The sequence below is a fragment of the Cucurbita pepo genome, chromosome LG01 (genome assembly GCF_002806865.2).
Source record: "Cucurbita pepo subsp. pepo cultivar mu-cu-16 chromosome LG01, ASM280686v2, whole genome shotgun sequence".
Classification (NCBI taxonomy): Eukaryota; Viridiplantae; Streptophyta; class Magnoliopsida; order Cucurbitales; family Cucurbitaceae; genus Cucurbita; species Cucurbita pepo.
This window is the reverse complement of record NC_036638.1, coordinates 15,205,914-15,213,517: the sequence shown is the minus strand read 5'-3', so window position 1 is coordinate 15,213,517 and position 7,604 is coordinate 15,205,914.

The following is a 7,604-nucleotide window of genomic DNA, read 5'->3' as shown; positions in this document are numbered from 1 at the left end:
AAAAAAAAAAAAAAAATATATATATATATATATATATATATATATAATCATAATTATAATGACACCACTTCTAACTCATAATCATATTGGTACTACATCCATATTATTAAAGCCTTTTATGAAATTAAATAACTATTCTATGACTGACTATTGGAGAGAAACCACAATGAACATCATCGATTGCCAAGAATACCCTTACCTTATTTGGAAGACAAAATAAAAAGTTTGAAAAAGGTTGAAACATCGAGTAAGTAACCCCATTACTCGTGTCGAAAAATACAAACATATGCAACATGATTAATGACATCATGACTGATAAGACCTAAAACTTGATTGTCAGTGTCCTTCCTTATAAAGTTGATGTGCATCACTTTACTTCTACGATTCACGCACATGCACATAAATTTATTGATCGTGCATTATTTTTATACTCTCTAGGTCTAACTATGGGCATGCGTACACTCGTGCAGCAGAAACCAACAAAAAGAAGCAAATGGGCACAAGGGTAAAAATATATTTTTTTCCAAAAATTTTTACCATCCAATTCACAGTAAATCTCAAACAAAAGAAGAGCCACATGTTTATACATTGTTCATAGTACTAAAATAACAGTTGCTTGTTCAAAGGTTACATCATTATCTAAGCTTAACTGGTTTTGGTTTTAATTTTGTACTTTTTTTTTCTCTCTCTCTCCTCTTTTATTGTTTTTTTCTTCTAGAGTTTGAATGAACCAATTCATAGTACTATAGTGTTGGGGTTTTATTTTTCTATCTTTTTCTTAGGTAGGGGCCCTAACTTTTTACTTATTTTTTGAAATAAGGTCACAGAAGATATGAATGTTTATGATATGGTTTGGTAAGATCTCATTAAAATTCAAAGGACAATGTTAGGAACCTATCTATATTTTGAGAAAAAGGGTAATCTATACCAATTTTCACTTAAGGTCATTTTCTAGTGAAAACAACTTACTCCGAGTTCGATATAAAATTGATGTATTATTAAATTATTGTTCCGTTAGGAGGTAAAATAATGAATTGTACTAATGGTAAGTGAACTTTTTTCTTTTTTATTAGGTGGGAGATAAATTTTACGTGTCGAGCAACGTTTAGGTAGGTTGCATATTACACGTTGATAATGCAGCAATAATTTAACGATCCATCAACTTTTTATTCATAAATTTTAACTATTTCTTATAGAATGATGTAGTTGAGATTTTTAATATAGAATTATATATAAAAAAAACAGTTCATATGACCCAAAAATCCGAGAACCCGAACTACCCAACCCAAACTACAAATATTGAGTTGTATTGAGTTGGGTTAGATTTTTTTTTTTTTTTTTTCGGGTTAGGGTTGGAATGAATTTTGGAGAAATTGAAAAAATTTAGATCGGTTTGCCCGTTCACCCAGCTCTGCACTGATTTTAAGATTATTACGATGTTAGTAATGCATTTGACTCGTAAATGTTTAATATTTGAGTTTTAAAAGTTTTTAATTATTAATGTAGTATGTATAGTTATGATTCTAAGCTTAACCCAGTTCAATTAGTCATATTATTTGGTTATATGACCCCTTATCAATATACAACTATCACACTCTTCTACATAATTACCCAAATCGTAAAAAAATCAAGCTTTCAACCTAACATTTTTGTATAAGATTAGAGTCCGTAAAATTCGATGTTGATTATAGTCAAACGAGGTAAAGATAGGTGGATATTTTGTATCATATAAGGCAAAAGCTTAAATCCCACAAATGGTAAAGATTAAAAAGGCAAAACAAAAGAAGGGGTTTGTTTGTGATTGAAAATGATTGAAATGACAATTGTAGATGAAAAGAAAAATTAAAAACAAAGACAAAAGAAATGAGCATTGAAAATCATTAGATAAAAGAGTTAGGTATTTATTAAAGAAATAATAAGGTGTCCTTTGTTGGGAAACAAACATAGTAATTAATGTAATGGTTGGAAAGGCGGTGTGTAGAAAGAGATATATGAATGAAACATGGCATATCCGAATGAGGTCGATCACGAGGATAAGATAACTAAAAATGTCACGACCCGAATTTCTAAGCTTCAAAACCCAGATTGAAACTAAAAGGACAAAAATGAAAATAGTTAAAAATAAAAGTAAAATAAGAAAATTCGGTAAAATTCAAATCCATAAAAAGGACAACCCACAAAATTTAAATACAAAATAAAATTTAATTTCACACGTTATTACAAAAGGGGAAAAGGGTTTGAGATACAATTACAAATCGAAATAAAAAGAATTCAAATAAAAAAAATAAAATGACACTTTGAAACGACCCCTTTTGTGACCGCGCAGCTTTCAAACATTCATTCACCTCGATCGACAGCCTGCGAACACCTGGAAAAAGAAAAGGGATAGAGGTGAGTATATAAATATATACATAGTAACCAACCTACTTGTAGGCTCTTATCGCATTTTTGACCTAATAGGAGACCAAAAACTTTCTTTAGAATTTAGGTATATCATTCTTGCTCTGCACAAACTTTGGGCGATAATCTGGTGTCTGGTGTTGAGGCGTTACCTTAAGAACACTCTCTAACAGGTGTGGACAGTATGATGAGTGCTAGCATGCTCGTCATACATGGGAAGTAGCTGACGAAATCCTCCCATAAACCATGGAATCGTCTAGGGTCGAGGGTGCTACCTGTCATGGTCATGCTCGTCCAAGGCATGTTACCCATGGCCGCGTGCCCATGACAAGCCCAACCCTTTATGTCTTTTCATATTCTAGTGTTTTACTTTTGTATTTCTAGGAAGTATGATGTTTCAGAAATATCATGTCTAGGCCTGTCAGACATGAAATGCCTCAGAATGTACTATAGGGGGATACGACTAGTTGTCAACTTCTCCCTACCCAAGGTTATATACTGTGAGTCGTTATTTCTCTCTTGCTTGCTTATATAACGTCTCTTTCAAAAATCTCTATTTTCCCTCGTTTTCTAAAACCTTCTCTTAAAACCGAGGCTAGAGGCTCGAGCATACGTCGCTTGGCCATAGGCGACGCAAGAACGAATTGGCTTAGCTCACTTGTCGTTGGAAAGTGAGTGCCGAACAATCGCAAGTCCGCTGCTATCAAAAGTGCGATTGTGACAAGTGGTATCAGAGCTTTGTTAGCTCTGTGAAATAGCAAAGACCGAAACATGTCGACACCCAAATCACAAGCCGACCAACTTACTTTAATAGAGGAGGAAATGCTGTTTCTCAAAGAAGTCCTTGACACCATCCGCTTCCTGGAAGCACGGGTGACAGAACTGAATGGAAAAGTTGTAAAAATCGACGCAATGGGCAACCGCCTGGATGGGTTGCCAAACGTAGAACTGATGTTTCGAGTGACCTCACTTGAAGAAAGAGTTGCTCCTACGAGCAGTCCAAGACTGTCTGGTAGCCCCGATAGCTCTGTCGCGCACAAGGAGGGATGTGGAAAAGTGTTCGACGTGCTACAAAATACAATGATTGACCATGAAAGCCGTGACGAGCACTGAATCCCACCTTATGAGTGGTGTACCGCACAGAATCTGAATCCCACCTTATGAGTGGTGTACCGCACAGAATCTGAATCCCACCTTATGAGTGGTGTACCGCACAGAATCATGCCGTTGGAGTCTTGTGCAATCGGTATTTAGCGTGTGGCGTATCCTCTTTTTGGAGAATGACGACAGTCATTGTCTCCCTGATCACTTGCTCAACGACACCTCGACGTGCGTCATCACGGCGTCGGCCTCTCCGTGGTGGTGGTGGTGATGGAGATGCCGGCACTTGGCGGCGGCGTGTAGGAGTGAGCGAGCCTGCTCGGGATGGACCCCACATTGTGATTATTTTTGCACTTTGCATTTTCTTCTACTCGAACCTGAGACCCCCTGTGTGTTGTTAGGTCGACACTCTAATCACTTGAGCTATTCAACTTGATTGTTGATAGGTTGGCTCCTCCGCAATGATATACACCGATGGCTTCAACTTGGCTCTAATACCACTTGTTGGATTTCGATAATCAGCCAGGGAAATTCCTTCTTCTCGGTGAGAGGAAATCTTCGACAAGAGGTTGTTGGAAGAAAAATAAAATGCGTAAAAATAACAAAGAGAGAGAAATGCTGAAATTTTGACTGTGCTTAAAATCAGGTTGTTTGATATTCTAAACAGATTCCTATTTAAATATAAATTATCCTAAAAAAGGCTGGAGAGTGGCCAACTAAATCTGTGCCACTCCCTACAAAATTGTCGTCTAAAACTTTGGTGATCCATTCGACGTGTTTGTCAAATGGTCAAATGGTCCATTTGACGTGTTTGTCAAATGGTCAAACGGAGGTATTCTGAAATCGTGTGAATCTAAATAAGCGGAGGTATTCTGAAATCGTGTGAATCTAAATAAGGAAAAATGAAAAACTTAGGTTTTATCTAACACTCAGAACAACCAAGCAGAGACATCTTGAGGACCTTACCCTCAAAGGAACCACCCGACAACACCTTTACAATGCATGCCTATTGTGTAAAGGCCCCCACAAACTGTCCTACTATCCTCATCGGGCCTCTCTCAGTGCACTCCAAGTGTCCATTCAAGAGAGCAACGACACAGGAGTCGAGACTATGCTAGACAAGAAGGAAGATTAAGACAACCCTCGAATGGGCGCGCTCAAATTCTTGTGAGCCCTCCAACAGAAGGTCGACCCGAAGGAGATAATAGAGAAAGGGCTCATGTTCATGGATGCTACAATAAAATCTCGACCAAGCAAGAGCACCTTGATAGACTCAAGAGCGACCCACAACTTCATCGCTGATCAAGAAGCACGAAGATTGAGACTCACCATAGAAAAGAACCCTGGAAAAATGAAAGCTGTCAACTCCGAGGCCTTTTCTATTGTGGGAGTTTCTAAAAGAGTCTCCTTCAAATTAGGGGCTTGGATAGGAGAGTTGGATCTTGTCATGGTTTGCATGGACGACTTTGACGTGGTACTTGGGATGAAGTTCCTCCTAGAGCACAAGTTATCCTAATGCCACTAGCGAAATGCTTGGTGATCACCGACCGCAACCCCACAGTAATACCTGAGAGCATCAAGCAACCAGGTAATCTTAGAATGATCTCGGCCATACAATTGAAAAGAGGACTCGCACGAGAGGAACCTACATTTATGGCTATACCATTGATGGAAGAAGTGACCACTGAGGAAACTATTCTAAGCGAAATCAAGGAGGTACTAGAAAGTTATGCTGACATAATGCCAGAGACCTTACCACAAACATTACCACCCCGTCGAGGCATTGATCGTGAAATTGAACTCCTTCTCGGGGTTAAACCCCCAGCGAAGAACGCATACCGAATGGCTCCCCCTGAGTTGGCTGAATTGAGGAAACAACTAGATGAGTTGTTGATGGCAGGATTCATCCGCCCGGCAAAGGCACCTTACGGAGCCCCCGTACTATTTCAGAAAAAGAAAGATGGGACGTTGCGTCTGTGCATAGATTATAGAGCCTTAAACAAGGTGACGGTACGCAACAAATACCCACTGCCGATAATATCCGACTTATTCGACCAACTTCACGAGGCCAAATACTTCACGAAGTTGGACTTACGTTCAGGGTACTACCAAGTACGTATCACCAAAGGGGACGAGTCCAAGACGACGTGCGTAACAAGATATGGTGCCTTTGAGTTCCTGGTAATGCCCTTTGGCTTGACAAATGCCCTAGCTACGTTTTGCACGTTAATGAACCAGGTTTTCCACGAATACTTGGATCAATTCGTCGTAGTATACCTCGACAACATAGTTGTATACAGCACAACCCTAGAGGAACACAAGGTGCACTTGAAGCAGGTGTTTGACAAGCTGCTGCAGAATCAGTTGTATGTCAAGAAAGAAAAATGTGCCTTCGCACAAACATGTATCAACTTCCTTGGACATGTCATCAGTTGTGAACAAATCGGTATGGATAGTGATAAGATAAAAGCTATCCAAGAGTGGAAAATCCCTACCTCCGTATCCGATGTGTGATCCTTCCTAGGACTGGTAAACTACTATAGGCAGTTCGTCGAAGGGTTTTCACGACGAGCCGCCCCATTAACAGAGCTCCTAAAGAAGGACCACCCTTGGTCGTGGTCAAATAAATTTGAAATGGCCTTTGAAGATCTGAAGGCAACCATGACGAGGGCTCCTGTCCTCGGGCTAGTAGATGTTACAAAGCATTTGAAATAGAGACAGATGCTTCCGACTTTGCCCTAGGCGGTGTCCTTATTCAAGAAGGCCACCCCGTCGCTTATGAAAGTCGAAAGCTCAATGATGCTGAACGGAGATACATTGTCTCCAAAAAAGAAATGCTGGCTGTGATCCATTTCCTACGAGTCTGGAGACAGTATCTCTTGGGATCACAGTTCATAGTGAAGACAGATAACAACGCCATTTGCCACTTCTTCGATCAACCAAAATTGACGACAAAACACCCGGTGGTAGGAGTCATTGGCTGAATTCGACTTCAAATTTGAACACAAGGCAGGAAAGAGTAATCAAGCAGCCAATGCACTGAATCGGAAGGGCGAACATGCGGCCCTGTGCATGTTGGCCCATATTCATTCAAGTAAGATCGATGGATCGATGCGCGACATCATCAAAAAACATTTACACAAAGACCCATCGGCCAAAGTCGTCGTCAAACTAGCTAAAGCTAAGAAGATACGACAGTTTCGGGTCGAGGGAGACCTTCTAATGACTAAAGGAAACAGATTATACGTCCCAAGAATGGGAGAACTAAGGAAAAAGCTCATTCAGGAATGTCATGATACCTTATGGGCCGGACACCTTGGGTGGCAAAGAACATATGCCCTAATAAAAAAGGGGAACTTCTGGCCGAATATGCGGGACGATATCATGTAGTACACCAAGGCTTGCCTCATCTACCAACAGGACAGAGTCGAGAAAGCCAAAGTCTCGGGACTCTCGAAACCTCTACCTGTGGCAACAAGGCCTTGGGATAGTGTGTCTCTGGACTTCATAACACACCTCCCAAAAGTCGGGGAATATGACGCCATCTTGGTTATCGTAGACCCGTTCTCAAAATATGCAACGTTCGTCCCCACTCCCAAATTATACTCCGCTGAACTAACAACTCAACTATTTTTCAAAGACGTTGTAAAGTTATGGGGTATTCCGTTGAGCATCATCAGTGGTAGGGATGGTAGATTCATTGGCACATTCTGGACCAAATTATTCGCCTTCTTTGAAACGACTTTAAACATCTCCTCGAGCTATCATCCTCAAACCGATGGATAGACGGAACGGTTCAACTGCTTGCTCGAAGAATACTTACGTCACTTCGTCGACTTTCGCCAGAAGAACTGGAAACAACTGCTAGATGTCGCCCAATTCTATTTCAATTGTCAAACGAGCTCGTCTACGGGGAAGAGCCCCTTTCGAAATTGTAAGTGGACGACAACCGGCCTTGCCCCGTATTATTGATCATCCATATGCAGGAAAAAACCCTCAAGCTCAAAACTTCACAAGAGAATGGAAGCAGACAACAGATATAGCCCGAGAATATTTAGAGAAAGCTTCCAAGCATATGAAGAAGTGGGTGGGCAAGAAGCGTC